Source organism: Tupaia chinensis, unplaced genomic scaffold (assembly GCF_000334495.1).
Source record: "Tupaia chinensis unplaced genomic scaffold, TupChi_1.0 Scaffold000078_1, whole genome shotgun sequence".
Classification (NCBI taxonomy): domain Eukaryota; kingdom Metazoa; phylum Chordata; class Mammalia; order Scandentia; family Tupaiidae; genus Tupaia; species Tupaia belangeri.
In genome coordinates this window covers 8,561,251-8,573,808 of record NW_006159539.1, presented here as the reverse complement: position 1 = coordinate 8,573,808, position 12,558 = coordinate 8,561,251, and the positions used below count along the sequence as shown (strand labels likewise).

Here is a 12,558-nt window from a genome sequence, read left to right as displayed (position 1 = left end):
TTTCTGTCTCTCTGTCTCTCTCTTTCTGGCCAGCACACACACCCTATTGCAAAAACCTCTCCCCCCACACACCAAAAAAAAGAAGGAAAGAAACTTTAGTATGCAAATCTCCAGAGGAAAACAGGGCATGCAGAATTTCACAAACGTCCTCGGTCGTGAATCATCGGAAGCTTCTCTTGGAACCAATATTTCCCAGAACAAACTCAGGGACACACAACTCTGTGGGGACCAGTTTGTTTTTTGACCTAGCCTCAACCTGCCCTGCCCATCATTTTAATGGAGATCTCAAAGAAATACAAGGTTCTGAAGGGAGGCTGGCTTCGTCCCTCCATCACCTCTGTGGAATGTTTAGAAATGAATGTAATAACACAGAGATAAACCCCACCAAATCCCTGGCTTCTCAGAAGAAATCCTCTCCCCATCCAACCTGCTACATGGTGGCTAGAATCAAATTGCAGAATCCTACAAAGAGGAGAACAGTGGTGGCTTATACCAAGAGGACTTTGGCCGCTGCAGGGACTCTTATTCACCTCTGGCCAACCTCCATCCACAGCTGCAGATCAAGTCGGGCTCACATCTGTTCCCCAGACAGTTGACACTCCACCCCGGCTTCCCAGCCCAACAAAGGCTGGCCAGGTTTTCACAGTTAATTCCTCCAGGGCCCCCCGGCTCATCCTCCTTCTTCCTCCTATGAATTCTCAGACATCAAAACCCAAGTTAGCCAAAGCCTTGTTTGCTCAGCATTCAGAACACCTTCAATTCCCAGCTTGAAAGGAGACCGAAAGAAGGTCAAAACAGATGCTATGGTTGAAAAACTTTAAAATAGCAAGACCAGACCGAAGTATTAACAGACGCACCACCGTCATCCTCTGGGCTTCCAGGTCTTGAAAACTGAAGGACTTACTCCCCACTTCTTCTGAGAAGCCCCAAGTCGAAGAGCAGAATGTGATGGGAAGTCAGCCACGATTTCCCTTGGAGGTCACTTTGAGTTGACTCAGGCAATCCACAGATTCTGAAATGGAAATTGGAAGCTCCCTCCACAGCCCCGAGAGTCAGCCCTTAAATGAACATGAAGCCCAAACTGTCCATTCTGGATGGATTCTCTGATTCATTTGGTCCCGTTTTTGGGCCTGTATCATTGTCCCCCAGTCTTAGTTTGCAAAATGATAATTAAGACCTGTTAGGCCTGAAAAGGCCATCTGGTCTGAGGACTTCCCCACGTCTTGGCAGCACAAACAATTCTTACAGACAAAATCTTATAAGGGACTCCAGTATAAAGCAGATAAAGCTAGGTCCCCGGGAAAGGAAAGGGAGGAACCTGCAAGCATTTTCACCTACCAGTTATCCCCTCCACCACTGTGGCTTTGAGCCCCCACCATCTGAACACCTCCATTCAGAGAAATAACTGGGGGGGGGGGGGGGGACTGACCCAGCACGGAAAAGCCTCACCTCGCATGGATCTCAATTCCTGGGCAAGGCTGTCTTCATTTCCAAACAATTGATGATACCACAGTCATCCAAGTCTCTTGCGTTCCAAGCCTTTTTTTCTTTTCTTTTCTTTTCATAATTTTAAAAAAGAGCTTCCCTACTGAGAATATGTTCAGTTTTTTTGTTTGTGTGTTTATTTGTTTATTTGTTTTGAGAGGTTTTTGCTACAGGGCGCAGAGAGACAGAAGGACAGAGAGACAGAAAACGAGAAATCACTCCCCAGGGGAGATGGCCACGTCTCAATCCCTTCTCCTCCATTCTCCTCTCAGAATCTTGGGCACGCATGCACATGTGCCTGGCTTGAGTTTAAGCCACCGGGTCCGAGACTCGAACTACGGTCGACTCCATGGGAGTCCAGCGACATAGCCATTACGCTAACTGCAGGTCTCTAGCCTTACAACAGTCTTGAGAATCAATAGCCCTGCAATCATGGTGAAAACCAACAGTATGGCAACTACCAGAAGAGATAAAATGAGGTTAGAAGGCCTCCCAAGACCCATTCCCAAACAATTGTCAAATGTTGTCCTATAAGTAACTCTCTGGAAATCCCACTCACATGGTTTGTTTTTATTTGACCTGACCCAGAGCATACTCAACACAGACATTATTTCCCTCAACTTTTATCCAAAATAATCAACACCAATCATTTAACATTACAGATGCCTGGGACCAGCAAGTGGTGTGATGGTTAAAGGCACTAGAGTCCCACATGGCCAACTGCAGTTCAAGTCCCAAACCTGGCATCTTGAAAATCACACCAGGCGCATGTGTGTGCATGCCCAAAAGACCAAGAGGAGAATGGAGGAGAAGCGATTGCAGTGTGGCCATCTCCCCTGGAGGGGGTTATTTCTTACTTTCTCTTTTGCTGTCTCTTTCTGTCTCTCTCCAGCAGGCACATGTGCCCTGTAGAAAAAACTTAAAAACAAAGAAATTGCAGATACCTGAGGCAGTGATACCAATCGGGGCAAACAACAACCTGACCAAAAAGTAATAATAATAAATAAGAGGAAAAGTTGACAAGTGAGATGTTCACAGAGCTTTGAAAGCATCTGACATGTTCCTGGGAATCTGGAAGGCCCTCGGCATGCAAAGAGCTCTGCACGTGCCCAGAGATGCATGTCCAGTAAAGATCTGAGAAGGCACTGAGCTCTCTCATTTGGCTGACTCTGAGGGACTGCACGAACAGGAGGTGAAGGCTAAGGCAGAGTTGGACACTGCCTACTTGAGGACTAAAGCACACTCTCAACACACACATCGCTAACCAACCTTCCCTGAAAGAAAAAATAGAGTCCTTCAGGCAGAAATGGAAGAGCATTATACTCGAATTCAGATATACATGAGGAAATAAAGAACACTGATAAATGAAACTAGAGAAGTCAATACAGAAGGCAGTATAAGCATATCCTTTGTAAGTCTTTTTTTCTCTTCTGATTTAAAATACAATTGGATACAACAGTGTTCATAAACATTTTTATAAATTATAGAAGCATGAAGAAAGTTTCTAAGTTTATGAGAAGGATGTTAGTCTGTTTAGCCTGCCATAACAAAGCATCACACACTGGGGTAGGTTAAATAGCAGACATATTTTCATCACAGTTCTGGATGCTGGGAAGTCCATGATCAAGGTGCCAGTTGACTTGGTTCCTGGTGAGAGCACGTTTCCTGACTTGTAGATGCTACCTTCTCACGATGTCCTCATATGGCTGCAAGAGAGATATCGGGGTCACTTTCTCTACTTATTAGGGCACTAGGACTCTAAGTACCTCATGTAAACTATACATTTAATCCTTACAATTACTCCATAAGGCAGACTCTGAAATGTGCTCATATCCCATATTGGTATAGTGAGTTTCTATATAGTTAGGCAATTTACCCAAGATGCACCTAGAGTCACAGTTTAATCCCCTCCAGAATTCAAGATCCTTGCTGAACTCATCCTCCTTGATGAGTCCAGCATCATCCTGCCTCTCAGGAAAAAGAAAAAAATGGAGAAAATTCTCAGTTCTTCCACTGGACTGAGCCACTGACAGGCTTTCTCTCCTGTGCCTGCTCACTCACAACTCTGACAGCACTTTACTGGAAACCTCAGTGAACTCCCACCACCTCCCACTAAACTACCTCCTTGAGGGCAGAAATGCATCTTCCATCTGTGAGTCAGAATTTGCCACAGGAAACTGTTGCCCGGGTACTAACACCTGCCATTCATTAGACCTTGAATCTGCTGGAGCTATCCTGGGATCCAGAGGCCTTTAGATCTGTAGAGCCACATTTCTGGGAGGCTGGTGTGTTTGGAATTGTCCTGTCATTCTGATGGAACCCTCCAGCTCTCCCAGCTGCTTGGGGGAGTCATGGATGAACAATGCAACTCCTGCCCTGCAACACTGACACAGACTCGCTAATTCTTTAAGACAGCCCTAGTTCATAAGGTGGACTTTTCTCAATCGAAGCAATTTGCTAAGTGTTCAAGCATTATAACTGTCATTTGCTAAACTGATATGGGACTTTTTATATAGAGAAATTTGCAAGTCAAAGAAAAACCTTTGTTAGCCCACAGGTCCTTTCTAAACCACCTTATTAATCATCTTAAGGAAGCCACAACCTTAACAATCAGTCTTATCAGTAAAGGCAAAATAAGAGACACAAAGAGAGATCAATGTTAAAAAAAAAATTCTTTTATAATTGTTTTAATTAAAGAAATACATTAAATACTAGTTAAAAAATAAAAGGAAGAGAATGCCTCTAAGTAAAAAGAGGAGGAAAAAACATTACCCTGCCCAGAAATAACCACTATTAGTGATTCGATGTATATCTTTTTTTTTTTTTTTGAGAGGTTTTTGCTATAGGGTGCATGCGCTCTCCAGACAGACAGAGAGAGACAGAGAGACAGAAAGCGAGAAATCACCCCCCAGGGGGGATGGCCACACCGCAATCCCTTCTCCTCCATTCCCCTCTCGGGATCTTGGGCACGCACGCACACGCGCCTGGCGTGAGTTTAAGCCACCGGGTCCGGGACTCGAACTGCGGTCGACTACGTGGGAGTCCAGTGACATAGCCATTACGTTAACTGCTGGTCCCTCAATGTATATCTTTCCAGACTATTCTTTCTGCACACCTACTTATACAAAAGTGAGACCATGCATACTGTTTTGAACCTGCCTTTTCTCTCAGCATTATTATAAATAACATCGTTCCAATTTTCCACGCTTTTCTTCCTCGCTCTGACTGCACTTTGTTGGAATGTTTCATCATGTTTTATGACCTAAAAGTATTGTATAAAATGAATGTGTCTTGCTTATTTTACTAATCCCCTATTCTTGGATATTAGAGTGATTCCAGCTTTTTCCTCTTATAAACGACTTTCTGTCTCAACATTTTTAACAAATGGCACTCATCTAACAGAATGGAGCTTAAGACATACATTTCCATGAGTAGTCTGCACATCATATGAAATTCACTCTTATCCTGAATTCCATTTTCTTTCTAGACTTTTTTTTTTAAAGGTTTTTGCCATAGGGCACATGCGCTCACCAGAGAGAGACATACAGAGACAGAGAGAGGGAAAACGAGAAATCATCCAGGGGGGATGATCACACCATAGTTCTTTCTCCAGTCTCCTCTTGGGATTTTGGGAATACACACACACATGCCAGGTGTGATTTTCAAGCCACCAGGTCTGGGACTTGAACCATAACCCACCATGTGGGAGTCCATCTCCTTAACCACTATGCTACTTGCTGGCCCTTCTTTTTAGACTTTTAACTTTTGAATTCTTTCCTGTTCCTCAACTGTTTTATCATCCACTCTCTTTCCTTGGTCCTCATTCCCTTCCTGGCCACTCATCTTCCAGTTTCTTCTGAAACAACCTTGTCTTTCCCCTCTGTTAAGCCCACCTCTGCTCTATTCCCCTTTTGCTTTCATCCGCTCACGTTGTGTGCTATTGACTCATACCATCCTTTGAAGCCTACTGTACAAAAGACAGACGTGAGGCCTTGTGGGGATCAAAGGGCGAATACAGCCCTTCCTGAGTCCTAAAGGAGTTCAGAGTCTAATTGGAGATGCAAAGTACACATACCCAGTGGGATGCTCATTAATTGGCTCTCTGAGGGGAGAGAAAGCCCTTGATGTGTGGGTGTGCCCATTTCCAGGCTATGCGATATTCCCACCATGGCCAAGCTATCAATATGATGTCTTTGAGCTGAGAGTCGAGAAGAGACGCACCCGTCCCAGCTTCAGGACACAACTGTGTGTACATGAAAAGCGAAACCATGAGGAGGCTTCCAGAAGCTCATGGAAAATGGAGCTGAAGGACAAGTTGATTTTAGTGCAACAAAAGTTTGAAATCCATGCATAGCTTTTCCATCACACACACTTCCCTGGAACATTTTGAAGGCCCTACATACATATGTATATGTGTACATAGCTACCTATACTCACATATGTATATATGTATTTTAGCTTTTCTGTTCCGCTCAGTCGTGCATGTACATGTTTATAAACCAGACAAGACCACCAGAGCAGGTACTTAGCGAGAGATGATCATGTCCTCACCACCGCCATCACCGTCTTCTTCTTCAGTCATGTTGATTAAGCAGTTACCCCATACCCAGCGCTGTGTTGAATGTCTTAGGCGCATTGCTTCACAAGACAGCCCCTAGGAAGCAACATTGTGATTACCTTCAACGCGACTTCCCCCTTGCAAAGTTAGGGTCTTAAAGAGGGAAGTAATTTCCCCCTGGACACTCATTCAATGTAGTAAGTGGTGAAGTCGGGATTAAATCAAAACTCATCTGCGTCCAGAGCCCAGACTCGGATGACTACCCTCTCCTGCTGCTTCGTGCCAGAAAACTGGGCCTCAGGGCTCCTTGTGAATTCAAGGGTCAGACCAGCTAAGAGTCCAGGGAGCTGCCCAGGCATTCCGGGCAGGCCACATAACCAAGCTGCCTCTGCAGTTATTTCAGCTCTCTCCGATGGGCCGGGAAGGCTGGTTTGTAACACCCAAAGTTGCCCTTTATTTGAAGGGGGGAGGTGGGAGTGGAGGTGGGGGTTTGTTTTAGGGCACATGCACTCACCAGAGAGACAGAGAAACACAGAGAGAAATAAAGTGAGAAATCATCCCTCCAGGGGGATGGCCACAACATAATCCCCTCTCTTTCATTCTCCTCTTAGGACTTTGGGCATGCATGCACACACACCCAGCATGAGTTTCAAGGCCAGGTCTGGGACTGGAACCTTGGTTGGCCATGTGGGAGTCCAGCGCCTTAACCACTACACCACCTGCTGGCTCCAGTTCTCTCTTCCTTTTGTACCCTCCCCCTTTCTACCAAGGCTTCCATGAGTCTTTTCTTTCTTAATTTTGATAAAAGGGACATGTGAACACATGCCCAGCATGTATTTCAAGTCAGCAGGTTCAAGATTTGAACCACGCCATCAGCCATGTGGGATCTAGCCACGTTAACCAACACACCACCAACTGGCCCCCTTCATGAGTCTTTTTAAATTTAAAAAAATAATAGAAATAACTATAGTTTTCTTGTGCCTATTTGTTTATAACTTATCTCCCAAATTCTTTTTACACATTTCTATCTCCTTATCAATTATCATTGACAACTCTTTACTATGAAAACTGGGAGATTAAAAAAAAAACTATGTAACTAGAAGGAATGCATATTTATAAAGGCAGATGAAAGGCCCACAGGTCTGGGCAGACACACTCTGTCAGCAGGATAAGGTTGACACGCATGTATAATAAACAGGAGCATCAGTGTAGGAATTTTGTAATAATTCTCCATTCTTTGGCTCTAAGGTCTCTGAGCTTAGTTCTATAATAGAAGGACCTGAGAAAATTAGAATTCAGAAGAACACCGCAAAGACGATTAGAGAATCGGAAAAAATATATAAGATCAACAATGAAAGGTTAAACATACCAAAAATCTTCTTACTAGAGTAGAAGGCTGCTAGAATAAAGAATGGTTTTCCCAGCCAGCAGATGGCATGGTGGTTAAGGCGCTGGATCCCATTGGCCGACTACGAGGTTAGAGTACTGGGCCCAACCATTTGAAAATCATGCTGGGCGTATGAGTGTGCATCCCTAAATCCCAAGAGGAGAGTGGCAGAGAAGGGATTATGGTGTGGCCATTACCCCTAGGAGCTGATTTCTCACTTTCCTTCTCTCCTCTCCTCTCCTCTCTCTCTCTCTCTTTCTCTCTCTCTCTCTCTCACTCTCTGTCTTTCCAGTGAATGCATATGCTCTACAGCAAAAATAAATAAATTAATAAAAATAAAAGAAAGTTTTCCAGTACCAGCAGTTAGTTTAATGGCTGTGTCGCTGGACTCCCATGTAGTCAACCGTGGTTTACGTCCCAGACCCGGTGGCTTAAAACTCACACCAGGCGCATGTGCGTGTGTGCCCAAGATTCCCAAGAGGAGAATGGAGGAGAAGGGATTGTGGCGTGGCCATCCTCACTGGCGAGTGATTTCTTGCTTTCTGTCTCTCTGTCTCTCTCTGTCTGTCTGGCGAGAACATGTGCCCTATGGCAAAAACCTCTCCAAAAAAACTTTAAAAAGAGAAAGAAAAAAAGGAAAGTATTCCATTGCAGGTAGGAATAAGGAATTGATATTTCTTGAGTAGTTACCATGTGTCAAGAACTCTATTTTGTATTTTATATACAGTATTTCAAAGAACTTACAGTAACCCTCACAGCAGGCTTTGTCGGTATCGCTACTTTTAGATGGTAACACAGTGTCTGCAAGGCTTTGACCACACGTTCTGGGTCATACAGCTGACACATGAAGAATCCGAATCCACACCCTGCCTTGTGATGCTCTAAGCTCATGCCTTTTCCATGGTCAGCCCTGCCTCCAACTAAGCTAGCAGAGTTTCTCAACTGGCAACTGTTGTCACTGATGTCAGGTCATCCCTGTGTGAGCATCAGTCCTGAGCACTGTGCAGTGTTTAATGCCTCCCCTGGCCTCTGCCTTCTAGAACCCAGTAACCTGCTCAACACTCACCAGCTATGACACCCAGGAATGTATCCCTAGGGGACAAAAGCACCTCCAGGTATGGGTCACTGAGATAGAAGTTTGTAGCATATTTAGTGCCAAACTGTTCTCCCCCTTGCCTCGAGATTTTTTTCAAGCAGTCATTTCAATCACCAAAAAGTAAAACTGAGGCCAGCTCCGTGGCATGGCAGTTAAGGCAGCTGGATCCCATGTGGCCGACCATATGGTTCAAGTACTGAACCCGGCAGCTTAAGAAACATGCCAGGTGCATGGGCCCGTGGGCCCTAAATTCCCAAAGGAAGGAGAAAATGCAGAGAAAGAATTACAGCATGACTGTGCCCCAAGGGATGGGTGCTTTGTCACTTTCCCTGTCTCTTTCTGGTGATCACACACACCCTCTAGCAAAAAAGTAAAGGTATACCCCCCATGTAAGCTATTAACTTTAGCACATGCTGCAATGCTATGCTATAGGTTTCCTGGAAGTAGGAAACTAGGGCCAGCAGGTGGTGTGGTGGTTAAGGTGCTGAACTCCCACATAACTGACCACAGTTCAAGTCCCATACCGGGTGACTTTCTTTCTCACTTTCCCTCCCTCCCTCTCTCTGTCTCTTTGGTGAATTAATAATAACAAATAAATAAATGTAAATAAATAATTCTTTTTTAAAAAAAATAGGAAAACCTGAGACCAGCAGATGGCCTAATGGTTATGATGCTGGATTCCCACATAGTCACCTGCAGTTTGAGTTCCAGACCCAGTGACTTAAAACTCATGCTGGGGGTGTGTGCGTGCGTGCCCAAAAACCTGAGAGGAGAACGGAAGAGATGGGATTGTGGCATGTTCATCCCCCTGGGGGGCTGATTTCTCACTTTCGGTCTCTCTCTGTCTGTCTCTAGCAAAAATCTCTCTCAAAAGAAAAAAAAAGTAAATAAAGAAAAAAGAAAAAAAAAAAAAAAAAGAAGAGACCGAAGCAGAGGTCTAAGGCAACCTCCGAGGTTTCCCAGCTCACGAATGGCAGAGCTCCCCGTTCTCCCCAAGTCCCTGTCCCCTGCCACAACTTCCAGAACTAACCTTGAGCTATTCCCACAGTCTGGACAGTCAGCCAGGCCAAAGCTGTGGAAGTGCCACCTCCACACCCAATAGGCAGCTTGAAGCATCAGCAGGTCAATAGCCTCTTTAAAAAAAAAAAAAAGTATTTATTTAATTGCAATTATTATTATTATTATTTAATTTGACCAGAGAAAGAGAAAGGGAAAGCAAGAAAGCAAGTCGCCGGGTTCAAGAATTTGAACTGCTGTCAGCCATGTGAGAATCCAGTGCCTTTAAACACCACGCCACCTGCTGGTGTTTTAAAAATTCTGTTTATTTTTTGTATTTCTTCCTTGAGTGAGAGACAGACAGAGATGGGGAGACAGAGACAGCATCCCCAGCAGGGTTCTCACATTCAACTTCAGTCAGCCAGGACCACAGGCACATACTTCGTGCATTCAGGGAGGTCTCCAGATGCAAACCGAGACCCTTCCCATGTGGGTCACCCTCCCAGGGTGTCACATTTTCCCCCACGGCGCTACTGTCTTGCTCTGTCACAATCTGGCTCCAATAGTGTCCTTTAAAAAAAAAAAAGAATTATTATTTATTATTATTTCTTAATTTGACCAGAGAAAGAGAAAATGGAAAGTGAGAGAGAAAGCTGCCAGGTCTGGGACTTGAACCATGGTCAGCCATGTGGGAGTCTAGCACCTTAACCACCATGCCACCTGCCAGCCCCCAGTAGTGTCCATTTTTAACTATAAAAGGCAGAGAGGAAAGGGTTGGTCAGTTTAAGACCCTCACTCCCCAGCATTTTCTGGGATCCCATGAGCCTCCTCCTGGGGTCACTTTTGGCCAGAATGTTCTCCCTGACACTGCTCTACCCACCTTAAGCCTCTGCATTTGCCCCAGAGGAGGCCTGAGCCCACAGGGCCAAACCCAGGGACTGGGAGGCTCTAAAAGACAATTCCTGTCTTCCTTCCAACCTTGGCTCAGGGCTCCCTGCAAGCCGCGAGCCTTTCCCCCCACCCGTGGTTCCTCCCAGCAGTCAGGCCTCAGAACCTCTGTGTTTTGGCCTTGACCTGTGGCTCGGGCCTGGCTCTCTCTAAGACAGTGACCCGACCTCCCAGGATGCTGCCATGTGGCTGGGGGGGGTTTCCTTCCTGTCTTCTCATATTTTCTCCCTCACTGCCGTCTGTAACTGGCATTGGTTGGGTGTGAAAGAGTCACTGGGCCACAGGTATGCATCCTTCTCCGGTGAGCACTGGCCGTTCCAATCCAAAGCAGAAGTCGCGGTGTCGCTGTCCTAGCAGGGAGGGGGACGCCCAGCCTGTGGTGTGGCAAATGAATGCAATGTGCCCCTCCATGGCTGCCGGCTTTGTTAGAGCCCTCCTGGCCTATCGCCTTTTCAGCCTTAGAAAATCTCTCCTACCTGGGCCTTCTTCCCTGCCCAGGGCAGCAAGGAACCAGAAAGCAGTTTTGAACCCAGAACCCAGATAGAGCTGGGTTCAAATACTGTGACATTGTTTCTTTTTTCTCGTTTTTTTTGTTGTTTTTTTTTTTAAATTTTCTATGGGGCCCATATGCTCATGGGAGAGAAAGGAAAAGAGGGGAAGTGAGAAAGCAACCTGAAGGAGGATAGCCATGCCACATACCCCTTCTCCTCCATTTTCCTCTTGGGATTTTGGGCATGCACACACACACACACACACACACACACGCACACAGCTGGCATGTTTTTCAAGCCATCGTGTCCAGGACTCGAACTGCACGGTGCACAGTTGACCATGTGGGATCCAGCCACCTTCGCCTCCACGCCACCTGGCTGGTCCAACACCATCATTTCTTAGCTTCCTCGAACTTTCCTCCTCTAGATAAAGGGGACGATTCGTGAGAAAGGAGGGACCAGCTCGACCACAAAACCCACTCCAAACCATAAGCCCAGGTGTGCCGTAGCTATCCCATCTAGGGTTGTGTAAGCACACACGATGATGTCCACACAGCAAAATCACCACACGATGCAATTTCAGAACGTAGCGCTATCGGAAGCAAAGCACAGCTCTCTTCCCGTTTTACAGATGAGTCTCAGAAATGACAGACGCAGCCGCGGCCCCCATGGATGGAGGGAGGTGGGGTAAATGCAGATGCGGGCTTTCACTCCCACACCTACCACCACTACTGGGATGGCCTGGGCTGCCGGAGATGGAGAAAGGCTCTGGAGGGAGAGTCCAAGCCAGAGCTGCAGCAAATCACCTGCGTGTCCTGCTTTGATCGATGTCACCACGGGGGTCTCCACACCCACATCCTCAGTGGATTCTGGGCTCATGCTTCCAGAGCATGACAGCCGGGCTCCGCTTTCTCAGACCAAACATGCACATGGGAAGCCATTTCCTGGGGGGTTATGGTAGGTCAGAACCCTGATCAATTTCCAGCTCTGTATAACTGGGTGATTTCAGCTCAGTGCCCTGAGCTTCCATGTGAACGCCCAGGGAACAGATGTTCCAAGAAATAGTTCCAATCTGCTTTCTGCCACTCCAAGATGTAGGGGACGTCCACACTGTGTCCTAGCAATGAATCATGACCTCTGGCATCGAACTTCGGATTCTGGAGGGAGGGAGATGTCCTGTTTTCCCTAAGAAAAAGCCAAGCCCCATGGCTTAGTGCGTAAGGGAGCTGGATCCCACCTGGTAGACCACATGGTTCAAATCCCAGTCCTGGCAACTCGCAGAACACAGTGTGTGTGTGTGTGTGTGTGTGTGTGTGTGTGTGTGTGTGTGTCTCCCCAAAACCCCAGCAATGGAGTAACAGAAGGGAAGGGACTGCAGCCTGACCATGCCCTGTTGGGAAGTGTTTTCGCCCTCTCTCTCTCTCCTCATCTCTCTGACTCTCTCATGTGTTCAGGGGTATTTATGTTCCGTTGGCGTTTGCACAGACCTTTCAAGTCTAAACGGGGGTTTATCATCTGGGGTTTCCATCAGACTCCATCTGCTTCAAGAACTGTGTGCAAACAGTAGCATCCAAAACTTAGAAAGGGGCGGGGGGGG

The 12,558-nt window shown here is 46.2% G+C and overlaps 1 long non-coding RNA gene across 2 annotated transcripts in view; it reads right to left on the bottom strand.

Moving 5' to 3' along the window:
• Positions 1–3,018: 3,018 nt before the first annotated feature.
• The window catches only part of LOC102470771 (uncharacterized), a 30,658-nt gene continuing 21,118 nt past the window's right edge, over positions 3,019–12,558 (bottom strand). For both annotated transcript variants that reach the window (XR_003548249.1, XR_003548248.1), the window contains exons 3-6: positions 9,928–10,092; positions 9,557–9,659; positions 6,037–6,139; positions 3,019–3,191 (exon numbers count right to left, since the gene is read on the bottom strand). This is a non-coding gene — a long non-coding RNA (uncharacterized LOC102470771). The remainder of the gene's footprint in view (positions 3,192–6,036; positions 6,140–9,556; positions 9,660–9,927; positions 10,093–12,558) is intronic.